The following is a 17,986-nucleotide window of genomic DNA, read 5'->3' on the forward strand; positions in this document are numbered from 1 at the left end:
GGTCAGTGTGACAGTGAGACTTTGAGGACACATCTCAGTGTCATAAGATTTGTTTTTTCAATTTCTCAGGAGAAACATAATTGTCCCTGATGCTTAGAACAAATTAATTTATCCCGAGAGTCTCCACAAAAAGAACATTTATCATGTAATATAATAACCACGACAACCTCCTTATAGTTGAAAAGATTAAAAATAGAAAAGATTGTTTCATGATGTTCTTCCACAAAGGCCAGGGAATCCAAGTGTAGATAATTTGAAATTGCCCTAACCAGTTTATATAATATGCCAGATTGAATGCTCTCTTTCCATCCCTCACCAACACTACCTAGAGAGGACTGAAAGGGGTAGCAGGTGAGAGGAGAAGAAGGAGGGGGTTTTTTTGGCTTTTTTTTTTTTTTAGGGCCGCACCCGTGGCATATGGAAGTTCCCAGGCTAGGGGTCCAATCAGACCCGCAGCTGTAGGCCTACATGACAGCCACAGCAACGCGGGATCTGAGCTATGTCTTCGACCTACACCATGGCTCACAGCAACACTGGATCCTTAAGTCACTGAGCAAGGCCAGGGATTGAACCCAAATCTTCATGGATGCTCGTCGGGTTGGTTAACAGCTGAGCCACAACGGGAAATCCAGAAGGTGGTTTAAAAGGCCAAATTCTTATACACTCAACCCATATCCAAGTTGTCTGACACCAATAGCACCATCATCAATGAGAAATGGGCAGGACAGATACATCTTCTCTTCCATGTACCCAAACCTTTCTTTTCATAACATTTTCTCCTTAACACACTCTTGAAGTTATTTTAATTTAAATTTTATAGGTTATTTCAAACCTATTAAAATTGTGTCTGCATTGAGGAAAGAACTCAGTGAGGGATTTTTCCCTATCTCTGAATCGTATAATACAGGTAGATAATGAGTAAAATTCAGCTATGTAAGGCACTTATTACCAGAAAAACACAGGGACCAAAAATGTAAGTACTTACTTAACCTACAGGTCAGGGGTCCCAACTGTGAATATAAAGTGGTGAACATCGGCAGTTTATATCCCATAAAGGAAACAAAAATGGTTTCTGACACAACATCCTTTTGCCAGAAGCAGCAGGGCAGTCACCCCCAAAACCACAGGGATGCATTTTCAAAATTTCCAGAGAGATGCTAACTGATGGAGCTTCCTGCCTACTCCATAGATTCTACAGCATTTCAAGCAGGATCTTCCCTCCAAAGACCTTCTAGTCTAACCTGCATTTCTTTCTGGCTTTATCCTATAGAAGAAATGATTTGTGAGAGAGTGTGTGGTGAATATGCACTACTTAAACCAGATGTTTCGCATCCAATGAGGTCCCTTTATACTTTATGGCTAGGTTTGGTTAAGGTTCACTTTCCTATCACCCAACACTGGATTTGAGAATAGAAGGATATGTTGTTTTTTGTTTGGTGGTTTTTACTCTGAGCATGATTTGTTTTCATGAGGCAAATACTGCACTTAAACTGGTAGAGAGATGAGTGTATTCATTCCAGGAAACTCAAGTCCCACAGAAACGGAGCACAAAATGAGTTCTTCTTGGTCCCTCAGAAAGGATGGCAGGAGGTCTGCTTTCCTCTATTTAATTAATTAATTTATTTATTTATCTATTTTTTTGCTATTTCTTGGGCCACTCCTGCGGCATATGGAGGTTCCCAGGCTAGGGGTCCAATCGGAGCTGTAGCCACTGGCCTACGCCAGAGCCACAGCAACGCAGGATCCGAGCCGCGTGTGCAAACTACACCACAGCTCACGGCAACACCAGATCCTTAACCCACTGAGCAAGGGCAGGGACCAAACCCGCAACCTCATGGTTCTTAGTCAGATTCGTTAACCACTGCGCCACGACAGGAACTCCTCCTCTATTTAAATTAACTGTCCAGTTCACCTAGGCAGCTACAGGCAAAAAATCTCAGAAATTTATCATCCTGGTCTAGTTATTATCCCCCAGTGGTCCAAAGCCATCTTTACATTTATATATTGAATTTTATGAACAAATTCATTTCCCACAAATGGAATCTCTAATTAGGATCAACTTCATTTGAAACTGGAAAACAGCAAATAGGAAAATGAGAGGATTAGAGATCATTAATAACAACTGCAAATAACTTTTCTTTTTTTGTCTTTTTAGGGCCACACCTGCAGCATATGAAAGTTCCCAGGCTAAGGGTAGAATCAGAGCTGCAGCTGCTGACCTACGCCACAGCCATAGCAACATGGGATCCAAGCCACGTCTGCAACCTATGCGAAGCTCATGGCAACACCAGATCCTTAACCCACAGAGCAAGACCAGGGATCAAACCTGCATCCTTATGGATACTAGTCATGTTGGTAACCCACTGAGCCATGACAGGAACTCTGCAAATAACTTTTTAATCAATCTAGATATTTCTCTCCAAGAAGTCACTCTTCTCTTCCCTTGAGGGAATAGACAACTTTTGCCTGCCATTAACAACAATCTCAATATCACACATAAACAATAGTAATAATGATAATTTTTTAAATGTCAACTAAAGTCTAGGTAGATCTTTCTCATTTAAAGAAACTTTCATTTGCTGGAGTTCCCACTGTGGTGCAGTGGGTTAAGAGGCCAACTGTAGCAGCTCCAGTTGCTGCAGAGGTGCAGGTTCAATCCCTCTTCCAGTGCAATGAGTTAAAGTATCTAGTGTGGCTGGCATTGCATGGGTCGCAGCTGAAGCCTGGATTCAATCCCTGGCCTGGGAACTTCCATATGCTGTGGGTGGGGCCATAAAAAGAAAAAAAATAATTTTAAAGCTTTCATTTGCATTATCACCTCCTCTTAGCCTACATCTGCTTTGTGTGCGACAGGTAATTTTACTTCATTTCACAGACACAAGGCAGAGGGATTCACAGTGGGAACTCGTTTACTGAGGTTTTTCTGATTGACCTTGGACAAGTTGCTTAATGTCTCTAAACCTCAGTAAATCTATAAAATGAGGATGAAAATAGCACCTACCACAGACAGGTGCTGTGGTGTGCGGTAATTCTGACAAAGCATTGCAACTGTTAGTTGTGGACAGAGGGGTGAGTTGGTCTTCCCAAAGGTGAACAGTTTAATCTGCAGAACTAAGAAGAACCTGGCCTCTCAAACTCCAGGTCTAGGGTTTACCTGAAGCACGAATCTATTTAGGAATGAAACAAAGATCAGATCAGACATTTCCAACACTTAAACTTCTCTCACAAACATCCAATGATAGAAGAGTCTATAAACAATGAACAGAACCCACAGACTCTTGCTTGGAATCCCAAAGGCTGGCAATGCCTGACCCAAAGGGCTTCTCCACTGGGCACACTTAGGGGACAAAGCACAGGCCAAAGTCCACAGCTGGCCACAAGGGGGCAGGATGTCACCAGCAAGGATGCTCAGGCCCATACTTTATGCTGGAGCGAATCAGTCCAGGGCACATCCAAGATGACAAACTGCAACAGTGCAGTTATTAACATCAGCCCTAAATCTAAGTTAGTGCCAAATATTCTGCAAATGCCATTCTTCTACCTAAATCCTCAGCTCTTTTTTAATTTTTTTCATTTTTTTAAAAGTTGTATTGAAACAAAAATTTACAATCGTAAATCGTAAATGCTTAGCTCTTATTCTAGACAGTAAAATGAGTACCTCATCCATCTTCACCTGTAAAAAGGAACCTCAAGTTGACCATGAACTTATTCAGCACATATGACTACTTGTATGTACATGAATCCCAACTTCCAAACGTATTAAAAATTGAGAAGGTTTTGGGAGCTGACCTCCAGAATCCCCAGAGCCCTCTTATAAAATATTTTCTTATAAAGATGAAAATGTCTTAATAAATTAAATTCTTTCTATATAACTCAATCACCACAAACATTTAAAACCTGGATTTTCCTAATAACCTGCATGTTTCTGAGCTGTCTTCTCTTTCACTTTCTACAAAAGCAGATGCTTACGGATTATGGAATAATTTTTTTTTTTTGTCTTTTTAGGGCTGCACCCAAGGCATACGGAGCTTCCCCAGAGGGTCGAATCAGAGGCTAAGGGTCGAATCAGAGCTGTAGCCGCCGGCCTACACCACAGCCACAGCAACACCAGATCCGAGCCACATCTTCGACCTACATCACAGTTCTCGGCAAGCCTTAACCCACTGAACGAGGCCAGGGATCGAACCTGTGTCCTCATGGATGCTAGTCAGATTCATTTCCACTGAGCCACAACGGGAACTCTGGATTATGGAATAATTTAAATAATAGCCTAACAAGATCCAAGGTGTTACACAGACTTCTATTTAGAGCTTGATAGTAATTGGGAGAATTTTTACCTTAATGCCCTTATTTTTCCCTAGAAAGTACTATTGCTAGAAGTTAATTAACTTGCCTAAGATAACACTGAAAGTCAGTTCAGCACTGAGATCCAAACTTTTGTCATCTGACTTTCAGGATAATTTGGACTAATTTTGACCTTTCATTTAACTGTGTCAGGAAAGTCATGACTGTCCCGTACTCTACAGAATAGAAAAACCACTTGCAAGAAGAGAAAATACCAGTCCATTATCATGCTGTGTGATTCCAACAGTTCAGCTGGATCTGTTTCAGCAAGTCAGAAAAAAAAAGTTCCCATTGTGGCTCAGTGGTAACGAACCCAACTAGTATCCATGAGGATGCAGGTTCAATTCCTGGCCTCGCTCAGTGGGTTAAAGATCCGGCGTTGCCGTGAGCTTCGGTGTAAGTCTCAGATGTGTCTCAGCTCTGGTGTTGCTGTGGCTGTAGTGTAGGCCAGCAGCTGCAATTCCAATTACGTCTAGCCTGGAAACTTCTCTATATGGCAGGTATGGCCCTCAAATAATTTTTTTAAAAATTCAGTAGCAGTTAAGACAAAAACTAATTACATGGCAGCATCATGATTATTGTAATGGCAAAGCCCTCCTCCCTCTGAAAAAAAAAAATTTAAATCCTAATAGATGCTCCAAGGATGGATCTCTCAAACTTGAAAAAGAACCTGCCAGGTCACAACCACTCCACTGAGATATGAGACAGTAAAATTCAGGCAAGAGCAAAATGCCTCTTCCTGGACTCTGGGGATCCTCAGCCTTTCTCAGAAGGTGTGACTATAAAGTAATGTGTCTGATTTTAAAAGAGACACAACCAGCGCTTAGACATCTAAGAGAGCAGTCACTTTGGGAAGCTGCATATTTGTGCCAGAGATGCTGCTGCAGCTCAAACATTAACTCTTCTTTGGGAGTGTGCCTTTACCACGTTCTGCCAAACATCCACCTGTGTGTTAATCCTGGTTGTGTGTGGGCAGACTTGTTCCTGGAAAACTTCCAGAGTCAGCTCCTGGGAATAAGGTGGGTGGTCAAGGTGGATAGTAATATTTTGGGCTAAAGCTGAGTTGCATACAATCATTGGGTCTATTTCAACGACTTATAAATTCAACCAGATGGTTCACCTTGTGGAAAAGATTCACTTTCATGGAAGAAGTCAGGAGACACTTCAGGGTATTATTAATACGTGCATTACTGACTTCAAAATAAAGACTTAGGGAATTCCCATTGTGGAGCAGTGGAAACAAATCTGACTAGTATCTATGAGGACATGGGTTCGCTCCCTGTCCTTGATCAGTGGGTTGGGGATCCAGCGTTGCTGTGGCTGCGGTGTAGACCGGCAGCTGTAGCTCCGATTCGACCCCTAGCCTGGGAACTTCCAAATGCCGTGGGTGTGGACCTAAAAAAGCAAAAAATAAAAAACAAAGACGTAATTCTAGTTCTTCTTATTCTTTTTTTTTCCTGCAGCATATGGAATTTCCCCGGGGTAGGGGCTGAATCGGAGCTGCAGCCACAGCAACACCGTAGCCTTAACCCACTGAGTGGGGCCAGAGATCGAACCCACTTCCTCATGAATACTAGTTGGGTTCTTAATCCACTAAACCAAAATGGGAAATCCTTAATTCTAGTTCTTAATGATTTTGCATCCATTGATAAATACTCTTCTGTCTCCCAACTCATGTCTTAGCTCCTCTAAGGGAAAATGCCCATAATTAGACTGAAGTATATGAAACTGCTGCCATTCAGCCATATTTGACCTACAAAAATTATACAATTCAAGCTAACACATTGGACATGGTAATATTTTGGCACAGTGGTGAAAAGGAATTCAATAATGTTAAGAGATATCACCGTGTAGAGATGGCCATCACCAGTGTCAGCAATGAATTGCCAGAAAATGATGCTAAACAACCTCATAAAAGGCAAACACCAGTTTTCTCTCTCCATAGTTCTACTTTTTGTGCATGTAGGGGTCTTTTTTCCCCCACTAATTTAAACTGCACATCTTGAGGGTAAAAAAGCCAGCCATGCACACCAGCAAACAGGCTTTCAAAACAAGGCTATTCTGTAAGAAACCTCAGTCTCACTTTAAATCATGATTTGTGGCCATTTTCCACACATTTGGAAGCAGATTTGCCAGCTAGGTTGCTCTAGGTCCTGGGACTCAGCACGACAGGGCAGATGATCTGATCTGAACTTAACTGATTTCACTAAGAAACGGAGTATACACTTGGCCTTTTCTGCTTCCTCCCGAAGGGTGGATGTGACCCTGAAAATTATGGTTGAAATAATTATTCTGTGAGCCATATTTCTTCTCTGACTTTTTTTAAATCTTCTTTTCTTTTTTTAACATTAATTTATTCCAAGAGTAATTTTTTGTCTTTTTTTTTGCCCATTTCTTGGGCTGCTCCCGCGGCATATGGAGGTTCCCAGGCTAGGAGTCTAATCGGAGCTGTAGCCGCTGGCCTACGCCACAGCCACAGCAACTCGGGATCCAAGCCTCATCTGCCACCTACACCACAGCTCACGGCAACGCCAGTTCCTTAACCCACTGAACAAGGCCAGGGATCGAACCCGAAACCTCATGGTTCCTAGTTGGATTCATTAACCACTGAGCCACATCCGGAACTCCCCAAGAGTAATTTTTAAAGATATTTGGCCTCATTTTAAGAGTAAATGTTTTGCGAGTTCCCATTGTGGCTCAGCAGTAATGAAGCCAACTTGTATCCATAATGACACAGGTTCAATCCCTGGCCTCCATCAGTGGGTTAAGGATCCCGCATTGAGCTGTGGTGTAGGTGGCAGGCTCGGCTCAGATATGGCATTGCTGTGGCTGTGGTGCAAACCAGCAGATACAGCTCCAATTGGACCCCTAGCCTGGAAACTTCCGTAAGCCATGGGTGTGATCCTAAAAAGAAAAAAATAAAGAGTAAATGTTTTGCCCTGGTTTTATTGAGATATAACCTATGGCTCTTCTTCACTTCATTTAGGTTTTGTTTTTCCCTATCCTGTAGTTTCCATCAAAACAGGATTAGAGAAGCTGTTCTACCATCCCTTCATTTGAATATTTGAAAGGTGTCATCCCATATCTCTAACCTGCCTGGGAGAAAAGACTCATATGTTGAAGCAGAGAACTTTCTGGATATTATTTCAGCATTATAATGTCATTTAGTGTTTGGGTGGAAAACTGTGTATCATCCATCTGCCTCTTACAGAATACTTCTCTCAGGAAAAGCTTTGACTCAGGAAAAATGTCACTGATAAAACCTGGCCCTGAGAAATTAACCAGGTGATAGGCAAAGCCATTAAGACCTGTGTTGTATATCTGGGATCTAATATACAGCACAGATGAACCTTTCCACAGAAAAGAAACTCATGGACTTGGAGAACAGAATTGTGGTTGCCAAGGGGGAGGGAGTGGGATGGACTGGGAATCTGGGGTTAATAGATGCAAACTATCGTCTTTGGAATAGATAAGCAATGAGATCCTGCTGTATAGCACTGGGAACTATATCTTATCACTTATGATGGATGCTGAAGGATAATGTGAGAAAAAGAATGAGTATATGTATGTGTGACTGTGTCTCTTTACTGTATTGTAGAAAATTGACAGAACACTGTCAACCAGCTATAATGGAAAAAATAAAAATCATTAAAAAAAAAAAAAAAAAAAGACCCTGTGTTGAGGAGATACTTCCCATCTAGAAGAAAGCATGGCCCAAGCAGACACAGGTGGGTGTCATAGCCCAGCTCCTCCCAGGAGGCTCACACCCTGTGCCTCCATCCCAACAGCTCCCCACCCCAAATTTATCATCAGTGGGGAATCACTCTGCACATTCAATTATAGTGTGATGAATTTTAAATTGTTCGCCTATGACTCAAAATGGGAAAGGTAGGGCTATGTGACTGTAGAATTATGATCTCTGCTGGGGACTTCCTGCTAAGCCTCAGGCTGACCAGAAGGTGCTCGCGCATCTTTTGTGTTAGCCCATGAGTCGCTTGGCTGACCCAGCTTCCCCTGAACCTTTTCAAGTTCCTTAATTTTCTTTTCATCTAAGATATTCATCTCTTATTACACATCACTGAGTCCTTGAAGACAGCAAGCCAGTTGACTAGTGAAGTCCTAGCCTCTGTATTTCTTTGCCTTGTTGCTTCCTTAGGCTCTCTGTTATTAAGCTTGTTCTCCCATTTCCAGAATCCCTACAAACTGGAACTTAGGTCCAAAAGGTTAGACACAAACACTTCCTGGCTAGAAGTCACCAGAGGAGCTGTGGTTTACTGCATGTTGCCCCACATAAGTGGACATGTAAACACTCAGTTGCCTACACTAGTGATGCTGTGAGTGCCCCAGGATTGAGGGAGATGAGAGCTTACTTAACCCATTCAACCAGGAAGTAAACTTTGGGGTGTTACATTGGCAAATGATTGTTGTCTTTTTTTTGCCATTTCTTGGACCGCTCCCACAGCATATGGAGGTTCCCAGGTCTAATCAGAGCTGTAGCCACCGTGCTATGCCAGAGCCACAGCAACGTGGGATCCGAGCCGCGTCTGTAACCTACACCACAGCTCACGGCAACACCGGATCCTTAACCCACTGAGCAAGACCAGGGACTGCACCCGCAACCTCGTGGTTCCCAGTCGGATTCACCAACCACTGCGCCACGACAGGAACTCCGGGCAAATGATTTTTGAGACTCTGTGGCTAAGATCTTTTTTCTTAAGTTTTATCGAAGTGTAGTTAATTTACAAGGCTGTGATCATTTCTGCCGTACAACACAGTGATCCAGTCATACATATCCACACATCCATTCTCTCTCAGATTCTTTTCCCACATAGATTATCATAGAATACAGGGTAGAGTTCTCTGTGCTACATGGCAAGTCCCCATTGGCCAATCGCTCCATATACCTCAGTGTGCATATGCCAACCCCAAACCCCAGTCCATCCCTTCCACCTGTTTCCTTTGGTGCCCTTAAGTTTTTCAAAGTTTAGGTAATATCTTGATCCCCAAACCATACCATAAATAAATAGGGAGGAACAGACGGCACAAATTGGAGACCAAGAGCTAGGGAAGATTAAACAAGCGGGGAAGTCTAAGTGCTTAGTGATTAGTGCCCAGAGCTGGAAGGAGGAGAGAGTATTAGAGTATTCATGGCGCCCTCCACCTTCCAAAGTAATTGATGGACATGAATGCAGCTGGTTGTAAACACACGAGCCCCAGGGGCTCAGGTGAGACTAAGTAACTGATAAAGTCAGCACTGGTTTTGTGTAATTTTTTCCCCTGAAGAGCTCTTCACGGGAGATCAGGCAGGATTCTGATTTCTCTTTTCACACTCATTAGTCAAAGTTACAATGCCAGGCTCACACATGCAAGTGCTTCAGAAACACGAACTAGATTTAATCCCTCCCAGAGGAGCCTGCGCTAAGAACCTGCTTCAGCTGCAATCCAAGAGCTGGGTATTGTCTTAGCAACTAGGCAACAGCAGGGCCTGATCCCAGCTCCCTACACTTTAGTCCCACCCTCCACCCTGGGGGCCATGACTCTGTGACAATAACCCCATGCAGGGAGCTTGTTGGTGAGGCTTGGTGGCTGTGTTCAGTGCTAGGTAGGGGACATCAAATGGGACGTGGCATCAGGCACCCACCACCACCAGGAACGAGGGTGACCTGGTATTCTTGTTAGCCACAGAGGGTGCATGTTGCACTGCTTTACTGTCTGCTTTTTCCAGATGAGAGTGGCACAATTATTTCAGACGGCAGGAAAAACCTGAATTTGCTCCTATGAGCAAGTATAACCGGAAAGCCTCCAAAGGAAGATGCCTCTGAATGTTTGCCTCTGTGCCCCTGAGCAAAACTTTCATGGGATAAATGAGAACCAAGGTGGGCCTGTCTGACTGCCAGGATGACCTGATTTCCAGAATAATGGCAAAGATGTGCAATTAACCTGGATAAGGCCAATCGACCCAGGATGTAAGAAGGAGAGAAAATAAATGCCACATAACCCAGAGAATACACACACACACACACACACACACACACACCCACCACCACCACCACCACCACCACCACCACCAGAATCTGGCCTCAAGCAAACATAATAGACAGTCCAGCTGGAGTGAAACTCTTAGAGGAGCTCCAATAAATCTTCCTGTCTTCCCTACCATGTAGAAAGAAGACTCAAAAGGGCTCCTGGGACCACTGCAGCAGGCTTCTGAGAGTTAAAAGGGATTCTTGCATGACTGATAGATACACAGCCTTTGGCCAAATGGAAACTCAATAACTTCTGACTCAATGATCCAACCAGGTAAATTTTCACCAAATGGACATCAAGTTGAAAATGAAAAGGAAAAAGAAGAACACAGTATTTAGAAAAATGGTCCTAGAGGCCGTTCTACTTGCTGCTTCACTCAGAGGTGGCTCCTTTGGTCTCTGCTTTTAGCAGAAGAAGTTTGTACAACCAGTTCAGCTGGAAGCAGGCCAGCCTCCCTGCCAACAGCCCTGTTAGCTGCCTCTGACCTGTTGAAAAGCTGAAAATAGAACTTTGAGCCATTTTCTCTGCAGCTCAACTCCTATAATTCGCTGTCTTTCTAAACATTAGCAGCAGCCCCGTTATGCCATCGTTTTTAAAGTCCTTGCCCCTTTTTGCCTTTTTTGACAGCCCCAACCACCACACTACCTTTCTTCAGGAAAAAGCTTTTTATATAAAGAGTGAAGTGCCGCCTTTTTATTTGCTTTTCTCCCTATGTAGCAAGGCAGCCTACATTTTTTTTTTCTTGATGGCTTTTATACTTGGTTAAAGTCACCTGGAAAAAGCAGTAGGGAAAAGTAGAGTATTTCCTTAGTTACCCATTGGTCATAATGACTAAAATCCGCAGAAATCCACTTCCCATTTTCTATTAAAATGTTATAAGCATTTCAAATATTCACTTAGATGCTTTGGGTTTTCTTTTGCATCCCAGCTGAGCTTCTTTTCCAGCCTGAGGTCTAAAGTCTGGCAGATTTTCCTCAATTGCTTTACTCACTTAAAATAATTTATTTTTTACTAACAAGTAAACATCCAACTCTGTTCATTAAACCAGTGGCCTTCGCGTTTTCTAACAGTTTTTTCTAAGCTGGAGCTAAACCTTGACAATACTTTGGTTGATAGGCACACACAGATGAAACTATCTGCAACTAATAATAATAATAATAATAATAATAATAATAATAATAATAATTTCCTCCCTGATTTAGAAGGATTCCCTGCCTTAGATGATGGGCTCCCTGCAAAGTGTACCCAAAAGTCACTGCAGCTTGCCTTTCCCAGCTTTAAAGTAAATACAGACACCTAATTTGGCACATCAGTGGAACAGAATTTCTCTAGCCCCCAGTCCTCACTCTCTAGAACCTTATTTTAGGGGACCTAACACCAAGTATGCTGAACATACTTGGAAGGTCCCTAAACACTCTCAAATATCAGACTCCTCAAAGATCTTATTTAAAACTCAGATTCTGGAGTTCCCGTCATGACTCAGTGGTGAATGAATCCGACTAGGAACCATGAGGTTGCAGGTTTGATCCCTGGCCTCACTCAGTGGGTTAAGGATCTGGCAATGCCATGAGCTGTGGTGTGTAGGTCATAGACGCGGCTCAGATCCCGCATTGCTGTGGCTGTGACGTAGGCTGGCAGCTACAGCTCCAATTAGACCCCTAGCCTGGGAACTTCCATATGCTGCGGATGCAGCCTTAGAAAAGACAAAAATAAATAAATAAAATAAATAAAACTCAGATTCCTAGGCATCATCTCCCACAGAGTCTGGTTCAGTAGGTATTCATGGGGTCCAGGAATCTGCATTTTTCCATAACCTCCCCATCCCCACCCTAGGTAAATGGTTCTTGGAACTCACTGTGACAAACACTCTTCCAAGAGTGCTGATCTCAATGGCTTTTGATCAATGCTGTGTCCACTCATTTACCCAACAAACAATGACCTGCTATATGTGAGATGTCCCTCGAGGGGCAGATAAATTTCACAGGGCCCTAACCCTCAAGAGACTTACAGTCTAGCAGGAAAAATGAGACATGAACATAAATATCTACTCAAAGGATGTAATAAATTTGTCCTGAAAGAGGAACAGAGTTCAGAAGAAGATGGAACATTGAGCTAGAGAGGGATGGGGCATGGCTTTATGGAGAGGTGACATACGCATTAAATCTGAAAGAATGCATAGTATTTGGGCTCATGGAGGTAGAGAAAGGGGGCATTCTGAAACCCAACAGATGTCAGCAAAGGTACAGAGTGGGGAAGTATAAGATGTGGGTGTGGGGAGAGTCATTTAACAGGTTTGGAGTATAGGATGCAAGAAGGGACATAGAAGTGAGCAAGCTTATCCTGGAGGGCTTTAAATGCCAAGTACCATGCCTTGGTTACAAGTAAGAGTTTGAGGTAGCCCTGGCAAAAGAGCAGGCTGTGTGCAGAGTTGCAAGTTGTCCCAAGCTGCTCCAAGCATGTAGTAACATGGTGGCCCTGGGCATTTTCCCAAGGAGGTGGGAAGAAAGTCCACTCAGCTCTTCTCTGTAAGGATCCCTCAACCCTGCGGTCCAGCCAGGAGCCTCATACATTATCCCTCAGAATAAGCCATCCAGTGTAAGTTCACATCTTGCCCTGCAGTGACCCATTAATGTTAAAAAAAGAGCTTTCATCAGCGGATTTTTACCACCATGGAACCCGCAAATGCTCCTTGAGTTGGAAGGATGAGAAAAAATGTAGGGTGAGAATGCTCCATGCTCTCACATTTTTAAGCTTTTGAGAACACTGCTACACCTCCACCATGCTTCACCCCCACACACACCCACACAACTTAGGGCAGCCTGAGCTATAATCTGCTGGCAGAGCAAAAATAAGGACACAGTGGAGTTCCCGCTGTGGCACAGTGGGATCAGCAGCATCTTGGGAGTGCTGGGACACAGGTTTGATCCCCAGCCTGGCACAGTGGGTTAAGAATCCCACTTAAGATCCTTAGTGGCTTAGGTCTGATTCCCGGCCTGGGAACTCCATATGCCATGGGGCAGCCAAAATGAAAAAAAATTTTAAATAAATAAATAAAAATAAGGACACTGTGCTATGAAGACTAGACTTTTCCTGGAAAAATTTCTCATATCCAGTTTAATGAATAATTTTTGTTTATGCGTATAGCACTTTGTAGACTCCCTCTGCCTGGGGCAGAGCTAGACAATACCTTCTAAATGATCATTCTTTCTGCAGTCATAATAGTTCCACCCTCACCACGCCCCCCCAAAAAAAAAACAGGTCCCCCCACACAGGGGCTGACTATCCACCCACACATGACAGGATCTTGTGAAAATCCTTAATTAGAAGGCCAGTTCCTTTGAATGCCCTTCAGGATTACCAACAGCATAGATTACATGAGCAAACTGTGCAAGTAAATTCAGCCACTATCCTATTTTTTACTTTAGTTCAATCAGAAATACAAAACAAGGAGTTCCCATTGTGGCTCAGCAGTTAACAAACCTGACTAGTACCTGCTAGGAAGCGGGTTCGCTCCCTGGCCATGCTCAGTAGGTTAAGGATCCAGCGTTTCTGTGGCTGTGGTGTAGGCCAGCAGCTACAGCTCCAATTGAACCCCTAGCCTGGGAACCTCCGTATGCCGCAGGTTCAGCCCTAAAAAGACAAAAAAGAAAAAAAAAGAAATACAAAACAACATACACCAGAGAAAAATGAATTACAATCAGAAGCAGGGGCTCAGAAGAAGCAGATGGATGTTAGGATTACTGGCCCAGGTGATGGGTCATTTCTCCGGGAAATCTAATCAGAGGCGATAATAACGTACTTTTTCAGAGAAGGAGGGTTTTTTCCTGCTTGCTTTGTGACAGCGGCGCAAGCTTTAGCGGGTGCAGCATGTCCCTTGTGGCCTTTTTGCACATCTAATATTATAAAGAGGCATGTGGGGAATGAGGAATACAGCACCCGCTGCTCTCTGCTGGTTTTACTGACAGGTTATGCCAACAAATTAAAGGGATGTATTAGCTGCCTAGTTGTGCAGCCGGCTGGCCCATTCCTTTGTGACCTGATCATTGTGGACCATGCTTTCAAAGAGGCTGGGAAGAATAATCTGAGTGTTGGCGCCCTCCTTTGCATGCATTTGTGTAGACCTATTTCAACTGAAGCCTCCTGGAAATCATCCCCATCTGCTCCAATGCAGGTGCAAGTGAAGGCAGATCAAAATGGAATATGGGGAGTTCCTGTCATGGCTCAGCAGTTAACAAATCAGATTAGGATCCATGAGGGTGTAGGTTCAATCCCTGGCCTCACTCAGTGGGCTAAGGATCTGGTGTTGCCATGAGCTGTGGTATAGTTCACAGACGCGGCTCGGATCTGGCATTGCTGTGGCTGTGGTGCAAACCAGCAGATACAGCTCCAATTTGACCCTAGCCTGGGAACTTCCATATGCCGCACATGTGGCCCTAAAAAGCAAAAAAAAAAAAAAAGAAAAGAAAGAAAGAAAGAAAAAGAAAATGGGATATGGGACTGAAGTTAACAATACTGTATTGTAAACTTGAAAGTTGCTATGAGAAAACAGCTTTAATGTTCTCACCATAACAACAGCAACAGCAACAACAACAATAAAATAGTCATTACATGAGGTGGAACATGTGGTAACCTTATTGTGGTAAACACTTCACCATATATGAGTCTATCAGATCACTGTATGCCTTAAAGTTACACAATGTGATACGACAATTATATCCCAACAAAGCTAGAATAAAAAAAAATTTAATTAAAATATATGGAATGTGAGGAGTTCCCATTTTGGCTCAGTGGATTAAGAATCTGACTAGTATTCATGAGGATGAGCCTCACTGGCCTCACTCAGTGGGTTGAAGGATCCACCAGCTGTGGTGTAGGCTTGGATCCCGTGTTGCTGTGGCTGTGGTATAGGCTGGCAGCTGCGGCTCCAATTCGACCCCAGCCTGGGAACTTCCATATGCCGTAGGTGTGGCTCTAAAAAGACCAAAAAACATATGGAATGTGGACTTTCCATGAGTCAATACTGACTCTGTGATCACCTGGAAATAGCCACTGGCCAAAGCTGGCAAGACTGGGAGCAGTGATAAAGGATCTTCAGGAGGAGATCAGTTTGCAAGCTAGTTCTTCCTGTCAGGACAATGAGGACCTGCAAAAACTGTCCCTTTTTTCCTTGGGGCATTTGGGATGTCTGCCAAGGCTGCAGGCCCTGCCCCACCACCCACAGGCACAGCATAAATGCTCAGTGAGGTAACCCACACAAACACATACACACACACACACACACACAGGCAAACTGCCACTGGCTGGAAATAGAATGCTGGAAATAGGGCTACCCTAGCAGCATGCTCCGCAGATGCTTCGAGCTGGGATAAATCATTCCTGAGGAACTCGGATTTCAGAATCCTGGAGCTAAGGGCCTGTAACTATGCTTTTCAGGATGGTAGCTGCTAGTCCCGTGTGGCTGTCTTCACTTGAAATGGGGATATCCTGAACTGAGATCTGAGCTATGCCCTAAGTATAAAATACGCGCAAGACTTTAAAGACTTGGCATGGAATAAAGAATATAAAATATCTTGTTAGTAATTTTTATATAATCAAATGTTGAACTGACAATATGCTGGACTGCATTAGCTTCTTATTGCTAGTCTAACAAATTTCATGGCTTAAAACAACACTAATTTTTTACATTATAGTCATGGAGATCAGAAATCTGAAATGGGGCTCATGGAACTAAAATTCGGGTGTGTTTTTCCAGTTTCTAGAGGCTGCCCACAGTCCTTGACTCATGGCCTCTTCCTCCAACTTCAAAGCCTGCAATGCTCCTTCTGTCTGACCATTCTTCTCTGACCACAGCCAGGAAAGCATTTAGGCTTTTAACAATCCATGTGATTAGACAGGCCCAGAAAATCCAGATTTATCTCCCCCTCTCAAGGCCCTTAACTTAATAACATCCGCTAAATTCCTTGTGTCATGGAAGGTAACACACTACAGGTGGGAAAATTAGGACAGGGACATCTTTGGAGGCCTCACTCCGCCTGCCACTTGGATATGTTGGATGAAATACAGTATATTATTAAGATTAATTTCACCAGTTTCTTTTTTCCTTTTTTAATGTGTCTACTAGACATTTTTTAAATTGCATATGTGGCTCGTGTTACATTTCTATCAGACATTGCTAGTCTAGGGCTTTTGAATCACCAAATGTCACTACATGAACCACTTTAGTATGGCCAGACCCTCTCTAGGTAGGGCACAGGGGTACAGCCCTGGGGTGACCCCCACTTCTAGAACACAGCCACGTGGCATATACCTTATGCTCAGGGTGACTATATGCCCTGTTTGCCAGAGGCAGGCCTGGTTTACATTGAGGTCCCAGCAGAATTAGCACCATTGTTCCTGCTCACTCGCAAAACGTCCTGGTGTGGATGATTCATTAAATACTTGTCCTGGAGTTCCTGTTGTGGCTCAGTGGGTTAAGAACCCAACATAGCATCCATGAGGATGCAGGTTCAATACCTGGCCTCGCCCAGTGGGTTAAGGATCTTGCATTGCCACAAGCTGCAGTGTAGGTCACAGGTGCAGCTCAGATCCAGTGTTGCTGTGGCTGTGGTGTTGGCCAGCAGCTGCAGCTCTGATTCTACTCCTAGCCCCAGAACACCCATATGCCACACATGCAACATTAAAAAGGAAAAAGCAAACAAACAAAAAATGTCTGTCCTGCTCCTGTGTACTATGTGTAGATGAAGCTGCTCGCTCATCATCAATCATGCAGAGCCTCCAATCAATTGGCTCATAGAGGTAACGGGTTTGCAGTGGTCTTCACATCCCACCCCGCTGGACCTTCCAACAGCTCCATCAGCAAATAAAGCCACTATATCAAACTGGTCGGCTCTAAGCTAAACAGCTTCTGGCCTTCTTAATTTACTTTGTTGCTGTTATTTTATAACTACAAAACTCACACTATAGTTACAAAAATAATTACGATAATCCATAATGTAGAAAATATATGTATCCTATAATTCTCCACACACACTCCCACAGATAACCAATAGTTATCATTAGTGTCAGTAGTCAGCTGAATATTCCTTCTCTGTGCAACAAGTTTGGTTGAAAAGTCTCAGTTCAATGAAAGTGGAGACTGGAAATGTTTCTCCACAGGTATTTATACCCTCCTACACATCCTAACAGATTTTGCTTCTACAGGTGTCTTTCAGGACAAATTCTCCCAAGTCTTAGGATTTAAATGAATTCCACACAATTCCTTCCATTATTAAGTAAAACCCACCAATGATTTTCAATATTTATGTAACTGCAGCATAAAAGCTAAACAAAAGGATAGTGACAGAAGGAATGAAACTAGGCAAATCTTGCACAGATTATCTCTTTCATAAACAAGTAAGTCATAAGTAGTCTAAGGGGGAAGCTATGTCCCAGGACATTCGATGGCTGCCTTTGCAGCACTCAGCTGCTAGCAAGATCAAAACGTAAAATAAAACTCATATGTATAACTGAATCACCTTGTCGTACAGCAGAAATGATCACAACACTATAAATCAACTGTACTTCAATAAAACTTTAAAAAATGAAAATTAAAAAAAAAAAAATCATCAGAAATGTT

General features: G+C 43.2%; 1 protein-coding gene across 1 annotated transcript in view; it reads right to left on the minus strand.

Moving 5' to 3' along the window:
• The window catches only part of RMI1 (RecQ mediated genome instability 1), a 534,328-nt gene that overhangs the window by 304,618 nt on the left and 211,724 nt on the right, over positions 1–17,986 (minus strand). The window lies entirely within an intron of this gene.

Source organism: Sus scrofa, chromosome 10, assembly GCF_054392235.1.
Source record: "Sus scrofa isolate SSC_HxYL_T2T_F1_AM1 chromosome 10, Sscrofa_HxYL_maternal_Yorkshire_Landrace_v2.0, whole genome shotgun sequence".
NCBI lineage: Eukaryota > Metazoa > Chordata > Mammalia > Artiodactyla > Suidae > Sus > Sus scrofa.